The sequence below is a fragment of the Cryptomeria japonica genome, chromosome 1 (genome assembly GCF_030272615.1).
Source record: "Cryptomeria japonica chromosome 1, Sugi_1.0, whole genome shotgun sequence".
Classification (NCBI taxonomy): Eukaryota; Viridiplantae; Streptophyta; class Pinopsida; order Cupressales; family Cupressaceae; genus Cryptomeria; species Cryptomeria japonica.
This window is the reverse complement of record NC_081405.1, coordinates 391,402,225-391,429,873: the sequence shown is the minus strand read 5'-3', so window position 1 is coordinate 391,429,873 and position 27,649 is coordinate 391,402,225. Positions and strand designations below refer to the sequence as shown.

At 37.3% G+C, this 27,649-nt stretch overlaps 1 protein-coding gene across 15 annotated transcripts in view; it reads right to left on the bottom strand.

Moving 5' to 3' along the window:
• LOC131070926 (purine-uracil permease NCS1) overlaps positions 1–27,104 on the bottom strand; it is a 51,550-nt gene extending 24,446 nt beyond the window's left edge. The window contains exons 1-7 of one of the 15 annotated variants that reach the window (XR_009112430.2): positions 26,924–27,104; positions 26,656–26,736; positions 15,183–15,261; positions 14,984–15,043; positions 14,203–14,300; positions 13,760–14,066; positions 11,792–12,202 (exon numbers count right to left, since the gene is read on the bottom strand). The gene's annotated coding sequence lies outside the window, so the exon portion shown is untranslated. Of the gene's footprint in view, positions 1–7,959; positions 8,866–11,791; positions 12,203–13,759; positions 14,067–14,202; positions 14,301–14,983; positions 15,044–15,182; positions 15,262–26,655; positions 26,737–26,923 lie in introns of those variants that run through there. The other 14 variants (XR_009112432.2, XR_009112427.2, XR_009112434.2 and 11 more) reach the window with 14 other exon arrangements.
• Between the last annotated feature and the right edge of the window lie 545 nt (positions 27,105–27,649).

The window sequence follows — 27,649 nt, the reverse complement described above, 5'->3', positions numbered from 1 at the left end:
AATCTATCAACTACTATAAAGATGCTATCAAATCCTTCTTGCGTTCTAGGTAAGCCTACCACAAAATCCATACTAATGCAATCCCAAGGCCTATGTGGAATGGGAAGAGGCTGATATAAACCAGCATTGGAGGAATTACCTTTTGCTTTCTGACATACCAAACACTTCTCAACATACCTCTGGATGTCTTTCTGTATCTTTGGCCAATAATAGAACCTTTGAACCAACTCTAAGGTCTTGTTGAAACCGAAATGTCCACTTAAGCACCCATTGTGCTTCTCCAGAATGAGGTTCTCTCTCATAGAACCTTTTGGAACACGCAATTGTCCACCCCTGAATAACAAACCATCCTGCAAAGTGAAATCAGCATATGCACCATGGAAATTATTCTCAAAATCTTGACAAAATTTATAAGCTTCAGCAAAATCATCCTCAGTAGGATACATCTCTTTGAAACTATCAATACCAATGCTCTGAACTTGAAACTCATGAATAGTTAACAACCTTCTACTCAAAGCATCTACTACTTTATTCAACTGACCCTTCTTATGCTTAAGAGTAAAAGTGTAAGCTTGCAAGTATTATACCCATTTAACATGCCTATGATTCATTTTATCCTGTGAGTTCAAAAAACTTGGTGCCTGGTTATCTGTGTATACAACAAACTCTTTAGGAAGAAGATAGTGTCTCCATTTCCTAAGTGCCTATACTAATGCATAGAGTTCTAAATCATAGGAATAGTACTTTTTCTTGGCATCATTCAACTTCTCACTAAAGAATGCAACTGGTCTATTTTCCTGACTTAAAACAGCTCCTACAACAATATTACTAGCATCACATTCAATAGTAAAAAGCTTATCAAAACTAGGTAAAATGAGCACTGGTTGAGTAGCAACTTTAGTTTTCAATAATTCAAACCCCTTATTGGCTGCATCTGTCCACTGAAATTTTACCTTTACACCCCCTTTGATGGTGTCTAACATTGGAGCACAAATCTCACTGAATCTCCTGATGAATTTTCTGTAAAATTGTGCCAAACCATGGAAGCTTCTGACATCACTGGTTGTCTTAGGAGTTGGCCAACTGGTTATTGCTGCAACTTTAGATTGATTCATTTTCAGATTGCCTCCTAATACAACAAAACCAAGATAGACCAATTCTTGCTTCAAGAAATCACACTTTTCAAGATTAATGGTTAGTTGTTCATCAGATAACTGTCTCAAAACAATAGCTAAATGCTTCAGATGCTCTTCCTTAGTTTTACTGAAAATAAGAATATCATCTAAATACACAACAACAAACTTGCCAATGAAATCATGTAAAACTTCATTCATGAGTCTCATGAATGTGCTGGGAGCACTAGAGAGTCCAAATGGCATGACAAGCCACTCATAAAGACCCTCATTCATTTTGAAAGTTGTCTTCCACTCATCACCCTCTTTGATTCTTATCTAATGGTAACCACTCTTCAAGTCAATCTTACTAAAATACTGTGCACCCCCCCAAACAATCCATCAAATCCTCTATCCTGAGTATGGGAAATCTGTATCTGATGGTGATCTTATTTATGGCTCTAGAATTTGTACAAAGTCTCCATGTTCCACCCTTCTTAGGTGCCAACACTATAGGTACTGCACAAGGACTAATGCTATTCCTAATCAGCCCTTGGTCTAAGAGTTCTTGTATTTGTCTTACTACCTCTTTATTTTGTTCAGGGGTCATCTTATAGGCTGCCTTATTTGGTAAAGAGGCTCCAGGTATGAAATCAATCTGATGGCTAATGGCTCTAGGAGGTGGTAAGGCTGCAGGTGTACCATCATTGATTATTTCTTTGAAGTTGTCAAGGATTTTCTACACCTCATATGGTATCTCAACTTTCTTTTCTACCTTTTCTTCCTTAGGTTTCACTATGAGTGCAAATCCCACTCCTTCACCTTCTTCTAGTATTTTTTATGAATTCTTTCTCATTTACTAACAAGATGTTAGGCACTTTATTGTTGCTCTCTCCTTCTTCATTGAGGGATTGAATCTGATAGGTTACTCCATCTTTCTGAAATGAGTAGGAGTTTCTTTTCCCATCATGTTGTGCTTTTCTGTCAAACTGCCATGGTCTACCCAATAGTAGGTGGCAAGCATCCATAGGAAGGATGTCACATAGGATCCTATCCGTATATTCACCTATGTGGAAATCTACCCAGGCTTGCTCATTTACTAACACACGTTGTCCCTTATTTAACCATGTGACTTTGTATGGTTCCTTGTGTTGTATCCTAGGTAGTTTCAATTTGCTCACTGCTTCCTCTGATATGATGTTATCTGTGGACCTTGAGTCTATGATAACCTTACACACCTTTCCCATGAGTTTACACTTAATCCTGAACAATGCTCTTCTTTGTGAGACCTTTGTACTATGTGGCTTCTTCATTAACACTCTCTTGATCATTAAACTCTCACCATCTTTTGAAGCTAGGTTCAATGCTGAAATTTTGGTATTCCCTCCATCTTCCTGAACATAGTTTACCCTCTTTTCACCACCATAGGATGAACTAGGCTTCTCTGGGCATCTATAGGAAGGGTGGCCCAACTTTTGACAGTTATAGCACTTCATGGTTGAGAAGTAGGACCCTCTCCCTAGTCCATTAGATCTACCCCTACTCGGATTGCTTGATCCCCTACCCCTATAGTTGGGTTTGCTATGAGAATCCCCACTTTTCTCTATAAGTTTAGACTCTCCCTGAGATCATCAATCTATGCACCTTCCCCCAAAACTGCCTCTATGGCCTCTACAATCTCTTCCCCTACCTCTTCCTCTGTTGTTTTGTTCTTTATTTCTCCTACCTTTCTCTTCCACCTTAAGTGCTAGTTGATAACACTTGTGTACTGTTTGTGGGCATAACAAGCTCATCTCTTCCTGGATGTTCCGTCTTAACCCATTCAAGTACCTTGTCACTTTTATACTCTCTTCCTCTACTACTCTGGATCTCATGCACAGTTTTTGAAACTCCTCAGTGTAGCTACTGACATCTAGGTCTTTTTGTCTCAAATTTTGTCTTTTCCTGTGAAGTTGTCCTTCATAGTCTTTAGGAAGGTAGGTTTCTTTTATTTTGGCTACCATTGCTTTCCAGGTGACTATTGGTTGCTTACCTTCTTTCACCCTTTCCTCTTGGATGAACTTCCACCAAGTTAGGGTTGCCCCTCTCAACCTTGATTTTGCTACCTTAACCTTTTGTGTTTCAGTTACTCCATCACATTCAAAATGATTTTCTAGACCTTCAATCCACTCTATAAGAGCATCTGGATCCATCTTTCCACTGAAAAGAGCCACTCCCTCTAAGGTTTTACCACTCATAGCTCTCAAGGATTTCAAGACTGGTTCTTTCTCAATGACAAGGTCGGGCATGGGGACCTCAGTCTCTATTGCCATCATTTTACCCTGATCTCCAGCCTTATCATGGACTTCTTCAGTTTTGACTTCTACTTCAGCTAGTTTCATTGCTAGTTGATCCAATCTTTCTCTGAGTGCCATATTTTCCTCTTCTTGGTCTTCAACCTTCTTGGCTAACTCGACATTAGTCACCATGTTTTCCTAATGTTCCTTTCCTTCTGAATCTTTTGTTGGCTCCGATACCACTATGATAGGGAGGTTGCTAGGTAAGTGCTCAAAAGGTCAATTTGAGTCAAAAGGCCATAAAAGGAAACAAGAGGTATTGTTTGTGTCTGCTCCTGATGTTTGCAATAACAAGTTTAGTTACACTTGATAGGTCTCTCTACAAGTCTTCACCATCAACCACCCTTCTTGGTGGAAATTCATACCCTTGCTCTAGCTTTACTCGAACTCCTCACTTCACCCATCTACACATTTCTCAATCCCTGGCTTACTGGACATTCAACTTATTGTTTTCAGTGTGCATTAGGCAGTTCCAACATGGTCATGTAGGGGCAGCAAGGTTTTGTTCAAGTTTGACAACCGACTTAGTTTAAGGCTCATAGCCCTTAGCTTGCTCAATACACTAACCAAAAGGTCAAACCCCCAAAACTGTCTTCACGCAGTCCAAGGTCTCAAAAGTTACTTGTTTCATTGTTTTGGAGTGATCTCATAAGGTTTCAAAAACCCCAAACACCTTATAATCAGGTTTATGCATTTTGACAAAAACAGTCAAATGTGTGTTATGCAGTCAAAAGGGCTACTAGCCCGTGGAGGCCTAATTGGCCTAATTTTGCTCACCTTGCCCAAGAATGAGCTTCTTGACCATGGGAGAAGTTTTGGATAGCGTGGAATGGGTCTTAGCAAAGAGATTTTTGTGGTTTTAGGCTCCCTCAACCTGGTTTAGTGACTGTCCACAAATTTAAGCTTAAACATAGGGTTTAGTGAGGGTTTGGGTGCTTCCACCATAGATTCTCTCTACCTAACTTGATTCAAACTCCCACACTGCTAGGAGACCTCTGCCACAACAAATTAAAGCTTCCCCTGCCTTTGATAGTCAAGCATTATGCCAAACATTTGGCAAACAACTGAGAAAAATGAAGAGAAATGCCACTTTGATTGTTAAAATGCTGCCCTTCTACCAGTCAACTGCTGCTACTTCTTTGGACCTGCATGATGAAGAGTTTGAATTGGAAATATACCTCAATGAGGTTTTCAAAACACTAGAGAATCTTCCTATTATATTTCCTTCTCAGTTGCAAGGCTTGGATGATGCTTTTGAAGCATTCCATGAGCATTTGACAAACACAATTCACAAAACAGTGAACTCACTGTTTTGTTTACATTGTGAGAACGTTTAATAGGAACAAGCTACTCTAACAAACCAAGGTGATCTTCAACACCCTTGGCCATATGTCTAGACCTCTGCCTCATACATTTGTTCACTCCAAATTTCTTTTGGGTGCAAATCTTGAGTTTTTGATCATGCTACCAGCCGAGTAATCAATATTTGACTAGTATTCACTCAAGTCCTCTTTCCAAACATAATTTTGGCATAAAGTAAAGCATATGTACACTATATACATGAGTACCAACTTGACTAAATCCATTTTGTGGGATCCCAGAACTGGATTAGTCAAGTGGTAGCATTTTGGAACCTCAAACCCTTGACAGGGCAATGAGCACACAGAAGTAAAATAATTTTGTACAAACAAATTGCCAAAGGAAACCAGTACAAAAATCACTTAGAGAGAATTGTGCAACTATTATGCACACTTTCCAAAGGTACAATATGGACTATGAAAGCTACAGTACAAACTGTTAGTCCAAGTAAGGAAAACTAGTCATAAAAGCCAAAATTTCATAATTTTTATTAGGAATCTCTTGCTCATACAATAACCAACCTTTCTCCAAGAAAAGGGAGGCCTTTTTATAGAATTTATAATTAGTTAACAATCCCAGTACGGACATGAGGCTTCCACAACTGCATTTTGCTAGAAAAACCCAAAAATGACAACTTTTACAACTTTGGCAAGCCCAAATGACAACATTTCTTGCTCCAAAATACATTTTTGACACTCTAACCTTATCAACTTGTCTAAACAACTTAGACATGCTTAAAACCACTCAGTAAACATGTTTCAATGCTTTGGAAGGCATTTGGAGACCTTTTAGGCATTTTTGCACATTTTTGCCAAAAATTGTCAACTCAAAGCCTGAAAAGCAAAACTTGACCTCTTGAGCCTAAAATGAGATCAAAACCACTAGACAAGACACACAACAACCTAAAACAACATTAAAAACTTGAAACAAGACATTACATACATGAAAGCATTGAATACCCAAAAATGAGAGTTTTACTCAACTAGGTGCTCCTGCACCACTGCACCAACACCGACAGTCGTAGGTCTCAAGTTGAGCAAGGAAGATTGTAGCAGCAGTGTTGATCTGACTAGGTATAAGAATTTGGTTGGAAGCTTGATGTATTTGACAACAACTAGACCTGATATAATGCATGCAATGAGTCTGATTTCCAGATTTATGGAGAATCCAAAGGACACGCATTGGCAAGCGGGTAAGAGAATCCTAAGGTATGTGAATGGCACCAAGGGATATGACATTTTGTATAATGCTGCAAATTATTTTAGTTTGGTTGGTTACACAAATAGTGTTTGGGCAGGAAGTGTAGATGATAGGAAGAGCACATCTAGGTATGTGTTTTATTTGGGTTCAGGTGTATTCTCATTGGCTTCTAAGAAGCAACCCATTATTGCCCTATCAACAACTGAGGCTGAATATATAATAGTGAATGCAACAACATGTCAAGCTATTTGGTTGAGAAGAAAATTGGCAGATTTGAAAGAAGAACAAGAGAATGGAACAATGATCTTTTGTGACAATGTTCCATCAATTGCACTCAGCAAAAACCCTATGTTTCATGGAAGAAGCAAGCACATTGAGATCAACTATCACTTCATTATAAGTTTAGTTGAGAATGGTGAAATAAAATTAGAGTTTTGCAGGTCTGAGCAGCAGCTAGCAGACATTTTCACCAAGCCATTGGGCAGAGACAACTTTGTGCGCCTAAGGAGAAATATGGGCGTAGTTGATTTAGATTTTGATTGAGTTTGTTGGCTTAGGACAAAGGGGGAGTGTTGAAAATATTTATTGTCTTGGCCACCCAGTCAGCCCCCAACAGATATCTCCCCACCTACCTGTCAGGAGAGCTGAAGCAAAACAACCTGGAGAAGATTTGGTTGGGATTTCCACCCAACTACTCCTGACGTGAACTACAGACAACATAGGAATTAATTTGGTAGGTAAGTTTTTGAATTTGGAATTTGGGGGGAATTTTTGAGTGGACAACAAGACACAAAAAGAGAACATTCTCTAGTTCAGTGTAATTGTGAGAAAATCACCAGTAGAGAGAAGCAGCTCCAGATTCTATGTGAGTGCAAAGAATAGAAGTGAACAACAACAACCTGTGTGTTTGTGTGTGTTTTGTCAATTGAGCATGATAGCTCATGATTGTTTGGTGTGTCAGTAGAGAAGTGATCACTCCTAACTGTGTGCAGCTCCAAGAGAGCATGTGTTTGTAGTGAGCTCAGAGAAGCTCCGTTTTGTGTAGAACAATGCAACTCCTGATCGCTTCATGTACAATTGTAATCAGTAGTTAGCATACAGTTTATATTTTGTAATCTCCAGTTCATTTAATAGAAAGCAAGGTAGCTTGCATGTATCTTTGCATGTTATTGACTTTATTCATGTGAGTGTGTTCCCAGCTGTTTGGGAATTGAGACAACAATCTCTTTGCTACAAGAGGCGATTGGTTTCACGTGGTGGGGTTCATTCCTCTGCTACACCCTTTTTTCACCTAGAGTGCAAATTGTGACAAGGAGGACTGAAAGACCAAAGACCAAATTGGGTGGAACTTTAAAAAAGACTATCTTCAAGAGATGGAAGCCGAGGAGAAGGATGGAGATGGCTTGGGGAGACAGGTGCAAAGGAAATGCTTGAAGTTCCGAAAACAAGATTACTAGGATGGATGACAGTAGGAGAAGAACAAGAAAAAATGTGGATAGATTTGTTTGTTGTTTTATAAGTATGGTATTTTTTGTCTATTTATTATGTTAATATTGTCTTGCAAGTAGGTAGTATACGATGTAAATTTTGGAGGTGGTCGAATTTTAGGTTGCATTGGTAGTGGAATGTTGTAAACTCGTTGATATTTTTTGTCAATAGAATTTTTTGTTGAACGAGGGTATAAGTTGATCAAATTGTTAGAATGATCGATCGACAACTGAGAGAGGGGGTGAATCAGTTGTCAATGGATTATATTAATCAAACCACTTTATAACCTTTAACCGGAGCACATAAACAATGAATACCGGAATAGCATAAACAGATTCTAGTAAGCAATAAAACTTAAGAATGAAACAGAGAATTAACACAATGCAACCATATCATATAACACCATGATTTGTACGTGGAAAACCCAGTAAAGAGAAAAACCACGGTGGGAAGCCTACCCACAGTCAGATAATACTTCTGCAGAAAGTATGTGATACAATAAGAGGCTTGCACATGCATGAAGACACATTGCCTAGAGTGTACTGCTCATTACAAAAGAGTCTCACTGACTACATAAAGGTTATAAACACCTCAATATAATTGGACAACAATCCAGAAGAATGAACTACCAGTGATAGCATCTACCATGCCCAATTACAATCTTAGTTAAGCTCAATACCGAAGGCCTTTGACCTCTTACATAAACCCAATTCGATCACCTATGATTGACCAAATCTCCTTTGCATATGATTTTTCATTCCATGACCATGACCATGATCTACAATGAGATCTTACATCAATTTATACAAACCCTAAGGTCTAAACCAATTAGGTCGGCCACCTAAAAGATATTACAATAAGATCATTACATACATCCATATTACAATGATATGTCATGTCGGCTTTAGACCAAAACAACATTAACCAATCCATAAATCATCCTGGTAACGTGTAGAGAACACGTAACATGATACAAGTCCATAACCTAGATAGGTACCAGACCTAATTTGGGTCCACCGCGCCAAAGCGATGTCTCCAATCAGTCGAGGCACGATCAAGGATCACCTTCTGCTTCCTAAATTCCATCTAGAAGCTGCACCAACACCACTTATGTATCATGTCAAAGATTCTCAGTAAAAGTTGTCGGTAAAACCTTAAACCCTTATCGGTATAAGCTTACTAGAGTGTATGATAGCATCTGATCATCAAGTCAATACCAACTGACCAAAGCATACTCCAGAAACATCAAACCAAACATATTCCATTGATCCAAACATGTCGATAGTATCCAGCTGATATTCCCTTCTGCCGATAACACTAGTTCTTCCACCGGTAACCAAAATCTGTCTGTCGGTACCCAATCATAACAGCTAGTGTTGACATCAATGACAAAACGTCAATGCAACACATAATCAATTCCTTCATATTGCCAACACAAATGAGTCTAAAAATGTAACATTTTTGCAATAGAAATACAAATAGAACTCTTTGCCAATCAAAAAAAGTCATCAGCACAGATGGAAATAATCACATGCACACAATTCTAAAGGAAAGCTAAAACATTTCCTAACATTCTTTTAATTCTAACTTAATTTCCCAAATTGTCACAAACACTATTCACTCTAGGATATTAATAAACGATGCCTTGTAATCAAAGCTTCATAATCTATTCTACAATTTCACATTGCAATAATTAATAATGATTTTCTCTATCCTTATATTCACCTATTTCTTTTGGGAAACCATATGTCTATTAAGTCATACTCAAACTATTAAAGTTTGAAGTTAAATAATAAAAATGATCTTCCATACTTTCTTTCAATAAAATTCCTAAAGAATAACTCATTTACCAATGTTACATTAAAAAGAGTTTGTGTTGGCATTATAATAGACAAGGAGAAATTGTTGGCATTTCAATAAGGATATTAAGAAGGTTGTTGATGATTATGGATATAACTGATTAAGGATGTTTACTGTCTTAATATTATTATTTTGTCGTTGATGTCAAGAAATTGATTTTCTAATTCAGTATGATGTTGTCATATCTTAAAAAGTATGATTTGATGAATATAAAGATGTCGGTAAAAGACACAGAAAGAATGTGATGAATAAGGGGAGGAATAAGTTATGCAATGGGCAACTATTACCGAGTTAGACAATGATGAGATCATGATGTTTACATTGTTTTGATATCCTACATATGTTATTGATTATAAGGTTAATACTATACTATGTTACCGAGCAAATTACCTAGTTGGTAAACCCTAAGGAACCTAGTCGGTAAATCCTAAGGTTATCGCTATCGGTTAAAGAAGGCAGAATGTCTACCGAGTGAAGTTTAGTATTTACCGAGTTGCAACCGAATAGTAACAGAATGCATTGAATGAATAAAAGCATTATTTAATGAAGGAAGCTGATGAGATGGCTATAATTAAATGATTGGTATGCCGTGCATGAAGTTTGTTAAAGAATCTATGGCAAAAAAAAATCGACAGGAAGATCTACAGCTCAGATTGAACCGCAATACCCTAGCACAAGTTCCAAGAAATGTATACAAGTTCCAAGGCGGTGTAAAACATTTTTCAAATTGAAGGATACGTTGAACCTGGTCAAGATTGAAGATCTGATGGCTATGATTGATCATGGGAAATGTGATCAAGGAGATTAAGCGGTCAGCAAATTCTTTATAAATAAGGAATTGTTGATAAACAATGTATGCGGGCAAATGTATGCACAGGGATGCTACATAGTGATTATTGAGCACAGAAGCTTGAAGACCTATTTGAATAACAGAGTATAGAGCCCAACAGATGGACAAGGTAAGTCCTATTGTATTGAGCAAATAAGAATCTGCTTTAGCATTTTAGATGTGAAGTTGTAGATAGATTTTTATTACTGTTATTTTGTGAAGTGACAGAAAATCTCTTAACCGAGTGGACTTAACAATCTTATTTGTAAAACCCTCTAGCAAGGTGACATTTTGATTGAGTGTTTGAAATCCTTTAACCAGGTCACTTCTAACAAGGTGAAGATCCTAACAGATCTGAAGGAAATCCCTTAACCAGGTCACATCTAGCAATGTGTTTGTAATCTTTAACAAGATTTGTTTTTAATTGAGCATACTCTAGAAGAGTATATTTCTTAGTGGGTCCGAAATCCCACAGTGGTTTTTCTCTATTTGGGTTTCCACATTAAATCTGGTGTTATGAGTGTTATGATGTTTATATGCTTTTGAGTTTGCATGTTTAGCAGTTTTGGTTATATTACTGAAGCATATGTACCGAGGTTGAATCTGTTGTTTTTATGAAAGATTAAGTTTGTATGATTAACCCCCTCCTCTCATCTTGTTAGCTATTGGATCTGTATTTACATTAAGTATCAGAACTATCAGTTTGACCATGACCAAGACAATAAATTATTCTTTATTAATATCTATATCATAAATAAGCCAACATCATGGATATAAACGGATTACAAGAATAAAGAAATATAAATATGATCCTATTATGTCCACTATGACAATAATATCTCAATGTTCTAATACTATTTTATCATGAGGAAGATCACTCATCATCATTCATAACTAGGTTCAATGCTATTAATCTTAATGTAAATTTATTGTATTTCCAACCTGTCAAGTAACTAAATTATGACATGTTTCCTTATTTATATAAGTGAACTATCGTATTCACTTCCTCTAAGTACAAATGATCCAATCAAATCAACCTTGAGATAGTTTCAACATTCTAATACAAATAAAGCAAAGATGATCAATCATTTCAGTTATTGTTGCAAATAAGGATGTTACTGATATATTGTTGTTTTAACTAACATGTCACTTCCTTCAAAGGAGGATTACACTCAATTTGAATTACATTCAAGCCATAAATCATTCTAAATTGATAGTAAACAAGGAATGCAAGCGTCATGTTCCTGTTGATGGTGTGTTGGTGCATGATGCAATGTGGAGCATGTGAAAAAATGTGTTGAAATATTGGAGTAAGTTTAATGGGAAGTGCTTAATGTTTTGTTAATAAATTCTATTGTTTACATGAGTCAAAAACCACATATGATGTTCTACTATGAGCAGAATACATATAGTATCATTACCATTATTGGGTGCATTATTATTAACTTGCACAAAATATATGGATGCAATTATCATTTCCATTCACCATCCTCTGAATGTCTAATGATAATAATGGAATAAAAGTGTGAGGCAATATCCTTTAAAAATCTTTTTGGAGGAAACAGGAAACATCATTTTCATTATTGCTATTAAAAATGAGACTCCAGTGAATAGGGAAAAATGCATTCAACATTTTCATTATAGAAATAAAATGACATATTCTTACACGTACAATTGTTCAAGTGTTGATTGAAGAGAAACTATTCTTCCTTAGCAAATATTGCTATTAAAAATGAGGGTCCAGTCAATAGAGAAAAATGCATTCAATAGTTCCTTAGCAAATATTGCATAAGGAAGAAGGGGAGGTCATATAATTAGGAATATGACATGACTTACATGTTGTAGCTAATACAAAACTTGTAAAATGTGACAAATATATATTTATTGTCTGCATAAGATCCATTGATTTTCATAACTTGTCCACATCCATTGATTTTTATAACTTGTCCATCAATCAAGGCTACTTGAGGATATTGTACGCATAGATGTGTTTTAATTTCAATGTTAATTTGAGTTGCCTGCATTGTGTAAAAAAAATTGTCAATTTGCTTATTTTGCACAGTTGCATTAATAGATATTAAAAACATGAAATTGTTTATGTATCACATTTCCAAGTTAAGTTGGGACAATTGTAAAGCAAAACTACAGAGGTTTTTCTATCGAGCTAAAAGACTATAACTTATAACTGTCAGCAGTTTACTTTTCAAGAAGTAACTGCATTAGTAAATAGGGTTAAGCCAAGAGTTAAAAATACTAGGGATTTCATGATAGAGCTAGAAGAATATAATTGTTGGTATTATGGATGTGTTGCATTAGTTTTGTCATTGATGTCAACACTTATCCTTTTCAAGATCTACATTGTTGATTTGGCACTATGGTTTTATTGGTTTACTGTTGAACCAGCACATTGTGTTCACCGGCAAGGTCAATGACTTATGCACATTGTTATCATCTGGAGATCACTTGATTATGTCGAAGACATGGTTTGGATACTTGGTTTTGGTATTTTGGTTATTGATCTGATCGAGTTGACATATTTGTTGTTACCGACATATTGGTCTAGGTTATGGACCGGTATGCGTTATCTATTCCAAATAAGTACGACACGCTATGGAGATGATTTATTGATTGGATATTGTTGTAAATGTATTGAGCCGACATGATGCATCACATCAAGAATTATTTGTAATTGATTTAATTGTAATATTCTCAGTGAAACAACCTACACATTTGGTCTTAGGTTTTGTATATATGTAAGATCTCATTTATGAGATAAACATATGTTATGGTAATGGTATGGTATTGTAACATGGTATGTACGAATATTGAAAATCATATGAGCAGACCATAGAGAAGGTTCAAGGAAGGTTTGAAGGTGTTTATCAGAGCTTAAACGGTACTGAATCTAGCATTGAAGATGTTATTTTGAGCAGTACATTATTATAGGATTTAACCATCTTACTGTAGTCATTGCGACTCTTATTTGAACAGTGTGCTCTAGGCGGTTAGTCTTTCTGCATGTGCAAACCCCATTTGTATACACATACTATCTGCAGTAGTATCATCTGATTGTGGGTAAGGTTTCCCACCGTGGTTTTTCCCCTTACAGAGTTTCCACGTCAAAATATTTGTGTTATGTGTTGTGGATGCTGTTAATCAGCATTAAGTTTGGTTTACCGGTATTAAGTATTAAGTTTGATTAAGTTATAATTGGGTTGAAATTCATTGACAACTGATTCACGCCCCCCCCCCACCCCAACTCTCAGTTGTCCTTCCGGTTCCTAACATATGATAATCAATGTCAGTATCATCAAACCAGAAAACCTCAGGAGGTAAAAACAGTAGGACTTACATAGGTGAACTGGAACTTCATTCACACAAAAGAGTTGATAAATATTGAATTTGATAAAAAGTTTTAATTCCTAAAAATTGGGTTTTCATGGCTTCTAGGCTGTGTACCTGTGCTAGGAGCCTACTTAATAAAAAATAGAACAAAATCAATGGCATTGTTCCAATTTGAATCAACTGATCAAATTCAATAAATATAAGCAAGTAAAGGGAGTGCATTTTGTTACCTTGTTAGTAGCCGAAACATTGGATTTAGCTTTTACTTTATTCAAAGGCTTTGAATTTTTATGACTGGTGGTAGCGAGCTCTGGATGCAGTCCTGCCACTGTTTTAACCTCCCCTTGACAACTTCAGTTTGTTATTAAAAAAAATTCGGTTATCAAATAGTGGTGTAATTATAATTAAAACATGGAGAGAACATAATGCAGGTGCAAATAACAAATGCTAGTTTCAAAAGACATGGTAAACACAACTTATCATATAAGATGCAATACCACATTTGCCCCAGCTATGTGTAACTGACCAAGAACTTCTCTGAAGTAATCACAAAGAAAGCAAAGGTTTAATGACCAGCAATAGTAGTAAGCACTAAGAACAAAATAACGAATCTATGATGTTTCAGAATTTTGAATGGAGGCAGTTATGAGTTATTTTCTAATACAAAACTCACTTGTAGACCGGTAGTATTGAATTTAGCAGAAAATCATTTGCACTTTCCATCACATGGGCTAAACCAGAATGATATTAAAGGCTTGCATATGCCATAGCCTGCACATAAGGGCATTCTATTAATGTTCATGAGCAATTGTTCTACAACACAAACTGAAATTGAAATTTAGTTTTAACATAACTAGCAGTGCTGAAACAGGTTGTAGTGCATTCCACCTTTAGCATGAATAATTGGAAAGCATTGAGCCCTGACTACTGAATTTCACTTAGCATATGACAGAAAATACTTTTTTCTAAGCTTAGCTTTGGATAAGTAGACATTGCATTTAACTTAGCAATCAGAGGTAGGATCTTTAGGACCTTGTATTTGAATTTTGTAATCACCATGCACAATTATAATTAAAAGAACCAGTTTAGCTTAAAATAGTCAATTGATGAACAATGAATATGAAATTATATTGCCATATACCAGATTTACAATATTTTCAGTGTACTAGATGGGCTATAGACTTGTAAAATGATCAACTTGATTTCAAATGTAAAGACAAAGGAGCAAGGTAATCAAATCCACATAGTCAGAGAGCAATTTGTATTAGATTAGGTACAATGGAGACATATCATTGTGTCAAAAAATTTGAGATCTGGAATTTGTTCATTATAAGTCTGCATCAATTGCAATAGGCATACACCATAAGTTTGTATTCAATAGAAGACAATTATATGTTCTAACTGACAGACATACATGAAAAAACATTTAGCTTTTTTGTGGATGATATGCTCACCTCTAGGGAAGAACAGTGACATCGATAGCGAAATGGGCTATCAACATTCTTATTCTCTTCCTAAAATGCAAAAAATAAAGATTAGCCAGGAACGGAAATAGGCCATCTACTTTTACCAATTAGTCCTAGAAATAATACAAAGTCAGACTTTCCTCTTGGATTCAAGCAAAAAGTTGTTCAAATACACGAGGATTGAGACCTCGGTCCTTGTTTGGGAATTTGTCTGCACTTGAATCACATATTGGGGCAGATATACTATATGCTTTTCCACTATGAGTCTGAAAATAAGGATTAACAAACCCAGATGGGTCATTTTACAAAATTGCATTAGCTAAGATGTTTGAATCCATGTGTTATTTTGTAAAACGACTCTTATAGTTCATTTGTATGTGCCACGTGGACTATTTTAAAAAATATAACACAAAGCAAACCAGTGTATCTTGAAGTTAGCCAATAAAAGGAAGTAAACTTTTTTGACATGCTCCAAAGCATGATTTACCTACTAAAATAATACGTGGGAATAAGAAAACTTTGAACTATTAAACCCTGACATGCAATTTTGTACCAGTCGCAGACCAACTATCTCGAAAAATTCTTTCTGAATATAAACACATAGAACAAAAGATAGAGTCAGCTTTTCCAAAGATTTCTTCATACGTACATCTTACTTTAGTTGCAATTATATATATAATTATTATAAGACCGGTTTCAGAAAAAACTACAGAAATAAGGTGCAATTTCTATTTCATAAGAACTCTATTAGCATGATTGTATAATTGGAATTGTGTGTCATTTTTGTCAACTTGTAAAGAATAATGTGTATATGATAATTTCCTCGGATTATTAACAGCTCGAGGTAGATACCTAGCATTGCAGCTACTTTGTGGGATATTTGTATCCCCAAGTCCTGCCATAGAAGATGTATGAATGGTTTTGAATTTTAGGTTTCAGGTTTTCTGTTGAATGTTACTCTAATAAACATAGGATGTTTGTATAGAGCTCCTCAATCTGAGTGTAATCCTCATGTTTTAAGCTGTTACATCTCTCAACCTCTCTGAACCTTGAACATCCAAAGCATCTTTTTGCAGATGCTCTGTCGAACCATAAACCTTGGCAATTACATTTACAAAATGTTGATACAAATAGTTTGATTGTATGCATTTATGTTCATTGCCATATATTTTTAACGTTAAATGGCTAGTTAAGTTTATTATTACCACTATAAGTAAAATCAAAATCAAAACTTCTCAGGGCATTTAATCAATGGAGCGCAGGAGGAAACTAGGGTTTGTAGGCAGCGACGGTTTTCATTCGCGAGCTTGGGAGGATGGCTCCAGGCGCCTGGAAAATCAGCGGCCCTGGCTTCCACCGCACGCAAACCACTTGCAGTGGCAGGTCTCAGACCGCAGGAGGAGAGACGGGTAGTTTTGGCGAGGATAGACTCTCTTTTGAGCAAGACAAAAACAAATGGGGCCATTCCCGAATTTTGAATTTTCCGAAGTGGAGCAAAAAACAGACTGAGGAGCGGTTGTGGAAGAAAATACCAGCAGCTTCGAAGAACCCCATCTCGGTGGAGGTACTGGTGACGACAGATAAAAGAACCATCAGTATCTGTATTGATTCAATGGCTTGGAAGGAATCGGTTCAAGTCTTGCATGCTAGAGCCTTCTTCATGAAGTGGGGAGGTGACTGGCCTGCTTTCTCCAAGATTAGGAAATGGGTTGATGAGGAATGGGGGAGCCACGTTGAGATAAAAACCCTAACTAATGAGTTCTTCTTAATCATTGTTGGGTCTGTAGTGGAAAAAAATAGAATAATGAACAATGGGCCTTTCATGATGTTGGGAATAGGGTTCTACATTAAAGATTGGATCCCCAATTTTGATCCCCAGCAAGCCTCTATTGAGGAGATCCCTGTTTGGATTAGGCTGTATAACCTACTGCATGAATATTAGAAGGAGGAAGTCTTCAAGGTGATTGGTGATAAGCTAGGGAGATTTATTAAATCTGATGAAGCCATAGACAAATTGGACTCATGTATGTATGCTCGAATGTATCATGTGGAAACCGCACCCTGGGCTACCCAAGGCCATTGAAATCCACTCACCTGAGGGTTTTTGGAGGCAAGAGATTGAAGTTGAAGAGATCATGGTGAAGTGCAAGTCTTGCAAAGAATGGGGGCATGAGGAGCCCAATTGCAAGGCAGGTCAGAAAGGTAAGGGCAGGGCAAACAGAGCACTCGAGGATCAATTGTTAGCAGTAACGGATGGTGTAAAGGAGGTGTCGGATACCATACTCGCAAAGTCGGTTCCTGCCTTTGACTCGGCAGTAAGTCCGGATGGGATGTTCTGTCATGGTGTCACAGAAAGGGGTGGGTCTGAAGTGTCCTTGGCTTCTAAAAATGCAAAGGCCTCTAAGCTGGTAGATCAAGCCATGGCCTTTGTTCCTGCTGTTGGTGAGGATGTTACGAATAGGAAAGGTTTTGTAGGGGAGACTTCCTTGGATCGGTCTTTGCTTCTGGCAGGATGTGTTGGGGCGACCCACGTGGCTTCAGCAAATGGAGAAGAGTTTCGGGGAGGTCTCAGTCCTACAAATGGATCTATCTCAGAGTCAAACCCAGTGCTTATTTCTCATGCTGGAGTAGATGGTGTGGGGATTCCCTCCCATCCCCTATCGCCTCCCCCATTTGGACCCGGGATGGAGGTACCGGTTGGTGGCATGATAGGGAATATACCAGTGAGACTGAGTTATGACTCTGGTGCAGGGATTGAAGAGGTAAAGGCAGGCAGGTTCAAAGATATCCATATGTCCCTGGTTAAGGAGGATTTTGTGAACCCAGTGGAGCTAGAGTCCGAAGATGAAGAAGGCCTGAGTGATGATTCTTTGGGAATGTCAGCAGAGGTAGGGGAGACGGATTTAAGGACCATCAAACAGTCTAAAGAAAATCCTGCTAAGGTGTCTAAAAGGAGTATGAGAGGAAGGAAAAAAAGACAGAAGTTGCTGGAGGAAGCAGGCAACATGAAGGGACAGACCAAACTTCTTAGATCCGGGAGAGACCTGTTCTCTCCTGGGCAGCAATGAAGTTCCTTACTTGGAATGTCAGGGGCTGCAATGCCTCTGACAAGCGACGCTTGATCAAAAGAGGTTTTGATTAGGCGAAGCCGGAAGTTATTTGCATTCAGGAAACAAAGTTAGGCAGTGAAGAAGCGGCTAGAGTTCTTAGCGTTAGACAGAGGTGGTCTAGTTTTTTTGTGGATTCAGAGGCGGCTTCAGGTGGGTTGGGTATCTTATGGAACCCCCAATTAGTGAAAGTGGAAGTTGTCTCAAGTTCTAGATATTGGCAGATGGCAAAGGTAAACTCAAGGATTTTCAACTTTTCAAGTTTCTTAATCAATGTTTATGGTCCTACTAAAACAGCGGATAAGTGCCAACTATGGGAAGAAATTTCCAAGATTTTAGAGGATGTAAGGATGGCCTTAATGATTTTTGTGGGGGATTTCAATGCCACTCTCTCCTATTTGGACAAACGCGGAGGGGTGAGAAGGATGTGCAGGATTCAATCTGATTTTCAGACATTTGTGGATTCCAACGCTTTGTTTGAGGTGGCTGCTAAAGGGGGGAACTTTACGTGGATCAATAGGTGGTTGGGCTTCTCCAATATTGCTGAGAAACTCGATAGGTTCTTTCTAGCTGGGGACTGGAACTTGTCTCCCCTTATCTTTGAGGTGGAAATTTTGGCTATTTCAGGTTCGGACCACTTCTCGGTCTCTCTGGTTGCGCAGAAGGATGGAGTTCCACTCAGATGTCCCTTTAAGGTGGAAAAGATGTGGCTAAGGGAACAGGGCTTCAGAGATCAGGTGGTTTGTTGGTGGAAGTGGCCCCTGTAGCTAATGGCTTCTTGGCTTATCAGTTCTTTAAAAAGCTAAGTTATGTTAAATAGAAACTGAAAAGCTGGAACAAGGATGTTTTTGGAAATATCTTTGATGAAAAATGAAATACTGAAGGCGAGTTAGGGGCTCTGAACTCGAAAGTCTTGGTAGAGGGTATGGACGAGGTGGATTATCTCACAGAGAAAGACCTGCTCAGTAGATATGGGGAAGTTCTGCAGAGGGAAGAGATTTTCTGGAGGCAAAAATCGTGAGAGAATTGGCTTAGAGCTGGAGATAGAAACACCAAATTTTTCCATAGTTCGGTGAAGGTTAAGAGAAGCCTTAACAAAATTTTATCCCTGAGACTCATGGATGGTACCTTAATGGAGGATTCCGCCCAGATTAACCAAGAGGCGGTGGTTTTTTTTGGAAATTTATGGAAGAAGAGCGGGGCAGGTCAGGACAGTTTGAAAGCAGAGTTTTTGGAGGTGATCCCTCCTTTAGTCTCTAGGGAGGACAATCGGATGCTTGAGGAGCCTGTCTCTCTGAAGGAATTGAAAGCAACTGTTTTCAGACTGGGAGGGGAGAAAGCGTCGGCCTGGACGACTTTAAAGCTTTCTTCTATCAGTTCTTTTGGGATTTGCTTGGTGGCGAGCTGTTGGCGGTGGTTGAAGAGTCAAGTTCTAAGGGTTTTATTCTAAAAGAATTCAACTGTACTCTGGTGGCGCTTATCCCAAAGAAAGATAAACTGGTGGGCTTCGAGGAATTCTGCCCGATCTCACTGTGTAACACTATTTATAAAATTATTTCAAAAGTTGCTGCTAACAGGCTTAAACTGATTTTGGACAAACTGATTTCTTGTGAACAGAGTGGTTTCACTCCGGGGAGGAATATTGTTGATGGTGTTATTGTGGCTCATGAGGCGATCCAAATGGCCATGAAGAGAAGACCGAGAAGAATGATACTAAAGCTAGACATTCAGAAAACCTACAATAGAGTTGACAGGTCTTTTCTTTTGGTCGTGCTTGCCAAATTTGGATTCAATAAGTCTTGGATTAAGTGGATTTCTAGCATGGTAATGCAGTTCACTGCTTCGGTTTAAGTTAATGGCAGCCCCCAAGGTTTCTTTCCTACCTCGCGGGGTATTCGTCAGGGGGATCCCATATCCCCCTTTCTTTTCATTCTATTGGCAGAAGTTCTTGGTTGATCGATAGCTCGTAAGAGATCTCAGGGGTTGTGGAAAGGTATCGAGATTGCACGAGGGGTGGATTATACAACTCATTCTCAGTTCGCCGATGATACTTGTCTATTCGGAGTGGCCTCCATGCAAGAAGCATCGGTGATGAAAAAAGTGCTGGATAGATTTAGCTAGGCCACTGGACAGGAGATAAATTGGCAAAAATCGGAGATTTTTTTCTTTCACACAGAAGCTAGTTCTTAGAGGGCCATAGCCAAACTCTTTGGAATCAGAATTGGACAGATCCTTGGGAAATTCCTTGGTACGCCGCTCTTTGTTGGAGCGGGTAAGTCAGAAATTTGGAAAGGGCTTCTTGATGGTTGCAAAGAAAAAATGGAGGGCTGGAAAAGTAAATGGCTCACATAGGCTGGTCGCATTTTAATGTTGAAATCAGTTATTTCGGCAATGCCGATCTTTTCCATGGCTTGTTTCAAACTCCCAGGCATGATCATTAAGAATATTCAACAAAAAATGAGGAAATTTTTGTGGAACGGTAAACAGGATCAGGACAAAATTCCTTTAATGGCTTGGGATAGAGTGTGTAAACCCAAAGGGGGAGAAGGTGCGGGGCTCCGCGGCTGGAAGTTAATTAATGAAGCTATGGGGGCAAAGTTAGTGTGGCAAATGTATAGCAAGCCGGAGCAGAGATGGGTTCGCATTTTTCAAGCTAAGTAATTGGATAATGGTGCTAGGGAAAGGATTCTCACGATTGAAAACCCCCCGAGAGGATCGGCTCTTTGGAATTTTTTGGTGAATTGTAGGAGCTTGATTACTAATCATCTGACTTGGCGGATCGGAGATGGCCGTAAGGCGATTTTTTGGTAGGATTCTTGGGACGGTTGCCCATCTTTGGATATCAAGGCCCCCCAGTGGATTATCCAAAAGACCATCCAACATTGGGGTAACAAGGTGAGTGATTTTTTGGTCCAAGACTCTCTTGAACTGGGACAACAAATGACTTGGAAGGATCCTCGTGATCTGGACTTGGAGGAGGCTGATGAAAGGTTGTTGAGGAATATCCTAGCTAGCAAAGAGGTGACGAGTTCTAGGGAGGAAGATGAAATAATATGGTATGGTGCGAAGAGTGGTAGTTATTCTGTTAAGTTGGGGTACACCTCGTTGGAGACAGAAGGCAGGAAGGTGGATTGGGAAGCTAAGGTTTGTTGGAACAACGCTTGTTTGTCGAAAGCAGGTGCTTTCTCTTGGTTGGCAGGCAACAATCGGATTCTGACTGGAGATAGACTCAAAAGAATGGGGTTTGCGGGCCCCTTTCGTTGCGTGCTTTGTAAGACGAAGGAGGAAGATGTGGATCATCTTCTGGTGAATTGTGATTTTACCCAGGAAGCTTCGCGTTTTGTGTTGCAAAGGCTGAGTTGGAAGGGGCCACTGATAGGGAAATTGCGCAAGTGGTTGGACTCGTGGCCAGCTTTGCATAAGTCTTCAACCTTTGCTACAATCTGGAAGGTAATGCCTTCAACTATTATGTGGGAAGTCTGGAAAGAACAGAACCGAAGACTTTTTGAGGATAAATCGGAACCAATGGAACGCTTTTTGATCAAGTTGGAGAGGGCAATTTCGAAACTAGTCTCTAATACTACTTCCCAGGTTAACATGGCAAAGACCCCTTTCACTCAGTTTGATGTTGGTATCCTGATGAGATGGCCTTTGATTAAATTCAGACCCCTTTCACTCAATTTGATGCTGGTATTAAGTATTAAGTTTGATTAAGTTATAATTGGGTTGAAATTCATTGACAACTACAAGAACATGTTACTATCAAATTACACTTTCTGCAAGAACATGTGTTAGCTAATGCATTTCAGATGTTGTATGTTCCTTCTCAGGCACAAGTTGCTGACATTTTCACAAAAGCACTATCTAAGGAAGCATTTGAACGTTTCTGAGATAGGTTGGGAGTTATCTCTCAATCTACTCTTTCTTAAACTCCTGATTTCAGTCAGGGGGAGCTTTACTCTCCACAAGAAGTATTCTGCTACTTGAGTCAAAAAGGGGGAGAAAGCATTTTATGGATAGTTTGGCTTGTATTGGCATCATTTGGCATAGTTTGGCTTGTATTGGCATCATTTGGCATAAGCATCATTGACTACATTATGAGATATTGGCATTTCATAGACAGTTTCATACTTGACAGTATTCACTCATTGACTACATTATGAGATATTGGCATTTCATAGACAGTTTTATACTTGACAGTATTCTTGGCATTTGACATTTTTGACATTTGGCATTCATAAGATGATATATTGACATTTCATGGATAGTGGTTTCATGTTTGACAGTATTGGCATCTGGCAATACTTTCATTTTTGGTATGGACAATGGTTTCATTACATATGATAGGTGACAGGTTGACATCTTGATTGCTTTGACATAATGGTATTCTTGTATTTACAGATGATAGGTGACAGGTTAACATTTGATACTATTTGGTTTACATGCTTATTGACAGTGATATTTCGTGTGCATTTCAAAGTCAATGATGGCATGATTTTTGCCATCAAGGACAAAGGGGGAGTTTGTTGTCCTTTGATTGTCCTTGACGACAAAAAGGGTGACGTCGTGGGCATTTGTTATATGCATCTTGTCATGGTTAAAGTCATTAATTATTAAAATTCTTATGACTGCACTGTTGTCATGTGAGTTAAATAAAAAGGCACTTTGTATAGTGCTGTCGGCAACTTGAGGAGTGGGACATGAGCTGGAGTTTGTTTGACGTGGCTTGGAATTTCAATAACATCTTTTTCTACGGAATCAAAAACTCATTTCAATATTGCAAAAAGTTTTGGTATTTGTGTAAAGCAAGAAATAAGGTTTATTTGTTGGTCTATTGCAAACCCTAACGGGCTGCCGCCATGAGATTCATTCTTACAGTTACAGGGCTCGTTGTAGTCAGAATCTGGTCGTGGGTTTTTGTTATGTTATTCCTCAGGGACAGACGATTATTGTGGTGGTCTTGGTTGCCGATTTCAGTGGAGTTAGTTACAGATTTTCACGGATTATCAGGTACCATCATTCCATTTCATTTCTGAGGTAAAATCGATTGAAAATGAAGTTTCATTTTTTGAAAATGGTAAATAAAGAAAGATGTTTAGTTTTCAGTTTTTTTCTTCAACGAAGTTTGCAAAGTTAAAAAGTTGTTTTTGGATTAATTGCAGAATGTTGTTGTTTTAATACATTGGTTTATTCTGCAACCTCTTTTAGTCAGTTATAAAACCCTAACCGAGGGTTGAAAATTTTGAGCTTTCAAGGGTTTCGTTTGTTTATATAATGTAATGGTAATTTGAAAAGTGTTAGAGATATGTGGAGAAAAAACAGTTTTGAAGGTTATAGATGTTGACAGACAGGTGTAATTCACTGTGAATAAAAACATTATGATCTCTGGATAACAGAGTGTATAAGTTCCTTTATAGGGCATAAGTTGAAAATAAGGCAGTATTGATTGCATTTTCAGTCTTTAACAAAACAGTGAATTGGAAAGATGTATTGTACTGTGATAACAGTATCTTGAAACTGAGATTATTGCCTATCTTTGTATTTTGAAATCTCGTTCAAATACTGGTAAATTTGTAGATGCACTAATATAGTGTAGATATAAGTTTGGCAGTACTTGTAACTTGAGATGCAAAAGAGAAGTTGAGAAATGTAGGGGGGGGTGCTCCTTGAAGTCTTCTACACACTATGTATTGAGTTGGTGCTCATTGAGTTAATAAAGGAAATTCGTATCTGCATGGTTTTTCTACCCCAAGAGGGTTTTCCACTCATGAAATCTATTGTGTTATGGGTTTATATTTGTATCATTCTATTTTAGTTGAGCTAATGCTCTAATATCTTAGTTTTGTTTATGGTTTGCAGTTTACTATTCATGTCTTGCATATTCTCTGCTTTACTCAAAACAGTTGAAGTTTTTATTCTGCAAAAATCAGTTATAGTTATAAGCATGACAAGGGTTATTCAAAATGAATAGTGGATAATCAACTTCATATACTTTTTCAAAGTCTTTTGTCTTAATCTCTAGGATTGGTTTTTCACATTCATTATCTTCAAATTATCTCAAAATTGCCCAGTGAGTTTTCTTGTTAAAATTGAGTCTGCATTTCACTCACTCTGATTCCCCCCCTCTTGGAGTGAATCCACTTCCAACAAAAACTACAATGGGCAATCTGACCATCAACCTACTAAAATCAATTAAACTACAATAGGCAGTCTGACCATCAACCTACTAAAATCAATTGTTCAAAAGACTTACCAGATCAAATTGCTTGCAATTCTAATGATTGAATTGATAAGTAACAATGTTCAAACCCTTACAAAACGTCTCTGCAAGATTCTTATGATAAGCTAAAATCAAATTAAGAAAAGCATGATGAAATCTTACGAACAATCAGTAGACCATTTTTTAATTTAAGGCTTAAAGTCAAAACTTGATTACGAACTTTAGGCTAATCCAATTAGTAGCCAAAACAATGGCATGAGCCACTCTAGATTAAACAAGAGAACTCATATAGACTTAGCGATAGCCACCATGTTGATTTGGGACATCTGCTTACTGACTCAAAAACTGATATTTTATTCAAAAAGATCGATCAGTCGTATATGCTTTATCCAGTCTAATTGAAATAAATAAAATAAATAAATAAATGCCAAAATTCCTTCTTAATTTTCTGTTTTCCTCCGAACTGCTAAATTCCAAAGTTGATATATGTGGGGGCATACCAAGTGAACATGCAGCTAGGCATTTCCCTGATACTGTGTCGAAACTACTTGAGATGGAGACTTGAATCATATTGAACATGAGGTGTATGCAGTAATCAGAAACCAGCAAACTTTATTTTTCTTATGTTTGCATTTTCTTGAAATTCTAGCTTTTATTTTTTTGATTCATTCTAATCTAAGGTTTGAGTATATTTTAAAACAATATACATGTCCATTAATATATTTCATAATTAGACAGACATTGGAAATATCAAACCAAATGGAAAGAAAATATATGTAGTGTCAAGAAAGACCAACACGTGGCCAAAGATTAAAGTTGGGAAGACAAATACATGCAGTTGGGTGCGTGGATGTGTACAGTTCTCTTGCTATTTCCTCATTTTCCCCTCAGAAGATGCCATGGAGATCTGAGTTTGGGAGATAGACAATTGAGGCCTTAGTTGTCATTGGGCTGGGGACTGCTGTTGCTCAAGAGGATGAGGGGGACATTGAGACAGCCGTGATTACAGGTCTCCAACTGTATTTACCTATCCAAAATGTGAGAAGATTCGCCTCTGTGAACTCAATTCAACAGAATAGATAACTACATTTCTAGCTTTTGTCATTTAGTTATTTCTATTAGATAGTTTATAGAGTTAGTTACCAAAAAAACCTCAGAAAGCTCTCATTTAAAATATGTTATATTTGTTAGTTGTGTGTTTTATGTTACAGCTTCCTTGATTTTGTCTTTGGGGAACTGTTCTAGTTCGGAAAAATCAAATTACCTTTTTTATTTCTTAGGTAAATATTTCCAGAAAATTGTTCATACTTCAAATTGTCAACTGCCAGGGACATTCTGTCTTCAAATTAGGAAAACTAAAACATATGCTTCAATCATTTATTAAAATATTGGGTTGCTTACTACTTAAAAAATTAAAGTTTAAGCAACACAAATTCTTTCGTTAAGTTGAAACTGGGAGTGCACTTTGAAATGGTACTAAGAACTTCTGAAAACTCATGGGAAGAGTGTGCGAAACATAAACAATATTCTGAGAAGATGAATTCAGATGCATGAAAATTCAAAGAGCTATTAGTAAATGGTTGAAGGACTATCATAACTATCCTGAATTTTCCAAGCTCTTTCCAGAAGTTTTTGTTCACTGTGCAGGAGTTTTTTGAAAGTTTGTGCGATGGAAATGGTTTGGAAACTTGTGAAACTTATCCAATCCACAGAAGAAACCAAATGAAATTGCAGTTTACCCCAATTCAAGTTTCAACTATTAAATAAATCCCCTTCCATATGAACGACGTTTAGCTTAGCCTTTGACAAAAGTCAATATGTCTGCTCTATTAACATTTTCATTTGCTCAAAAAAAGCACAAAGAATATTTCATTTAAATTTAAAAATAACAGTGATTACTAGTCACAGATCATAAACATCCATAGCCGCTCGGTCGGGAAGACTTTGAGGCAAACTAAAAATTTGTCGTTTGCCAGATTCCCGGTTGAGAACATTGCGCTGCCCATATTCTAGAGTGTTTCGCCTCTAATAATGCAAAGTGAATGCACACAATAGATTTATTATGTAGTAGAGGACCTTGCCATTAATGAAAGCTCTAGCAGTAGGAAGCCCTTAAAAAAATGGGTTTAAAGTTTTTTAAATATTTTTTACGAAAAGATTTTTCCATCAGAATTAGGATTTTCAAGCCTTCAAGCTTTGACAAAATGATTCAAAGATATTTTTTTTGGATAAATGTTGTATAGAGAGTTACAGACACCGAAAACAAAATACAGCCTATCTGCATAGAGTTAACTCGTTCGAATTTCATGGGTTGACAATAGGATTCGACATACCCCACAATGCATCCAAGGCTCCAGCGTTGACAAATCCCTATAGAAGTCTATCAGATAACCCTAAAATTTTATCTGCAAAACCTTGACATAGAAGCAAACAACTCAGTGAAAAGGAATTTGTTGTGATGACACAAAAGGATTTTTCGAAAATTAAAAAGAAAATACAATGCACACCCAAAAAAACCAGACTAATATCAGAAAATGCACTTGTGTACATTAAAAGAAAATTTAGAACAAGCAAATAAAACTTAAAAAACCAATAAAATACCAGCACTTCAATATGTCCCTGAAACTGCCGAAAATGTATAGAAGCACTTCAATATGCCCCTGAAAATGTAAGAAGAAGACAGACAAAGAAGGAGGTAAGCCAAGAATGTGTTGCAGAGAAATATAGACAAGAAAGCATTCAATGACATTAGACGCCTAACATAAGCATTCAATAAGATAATTTAGTCCATCCTAGATGCAAATATTTAATATGCACTAACTTTAAAAACATTTAATTTGCACAAGAAGCAACTTTAAAAATATTTAATATGCAAGGAAAACAACTTTAAGAACATTTAATTTGCACAAGAAGCAACTTTAAAAATATTTAATATGCAAGTAAAACAACTTTAAGAACATTTAATATGCACAATAGCTCAGGAAAAAAAAAAAAAAATTCTTTAAAAAATACATTGAAAAATAATTATACACCTACATGAGCCAATAAGAAATAGAGAAATAATAATATTTAAATTATATAAAATGTATTTCTAAAATGAAACTATACAAACAAGAGAGAGCATATTTATATTAATCAATATGATTGGTCAACCTAAAAAAAATTGCATTCTGAACGAATGCAATAGTTACCTACCTATCGGCCGGAAGTAATAAACAACATGTCTATTTCTATTTTACTAGAGATTATCAGACCATCATTAAAGGCGTAGACTAATACACTGATCCAGGTCAAGGCATGAAGAGCTATCAATATAGATGGTGAAGG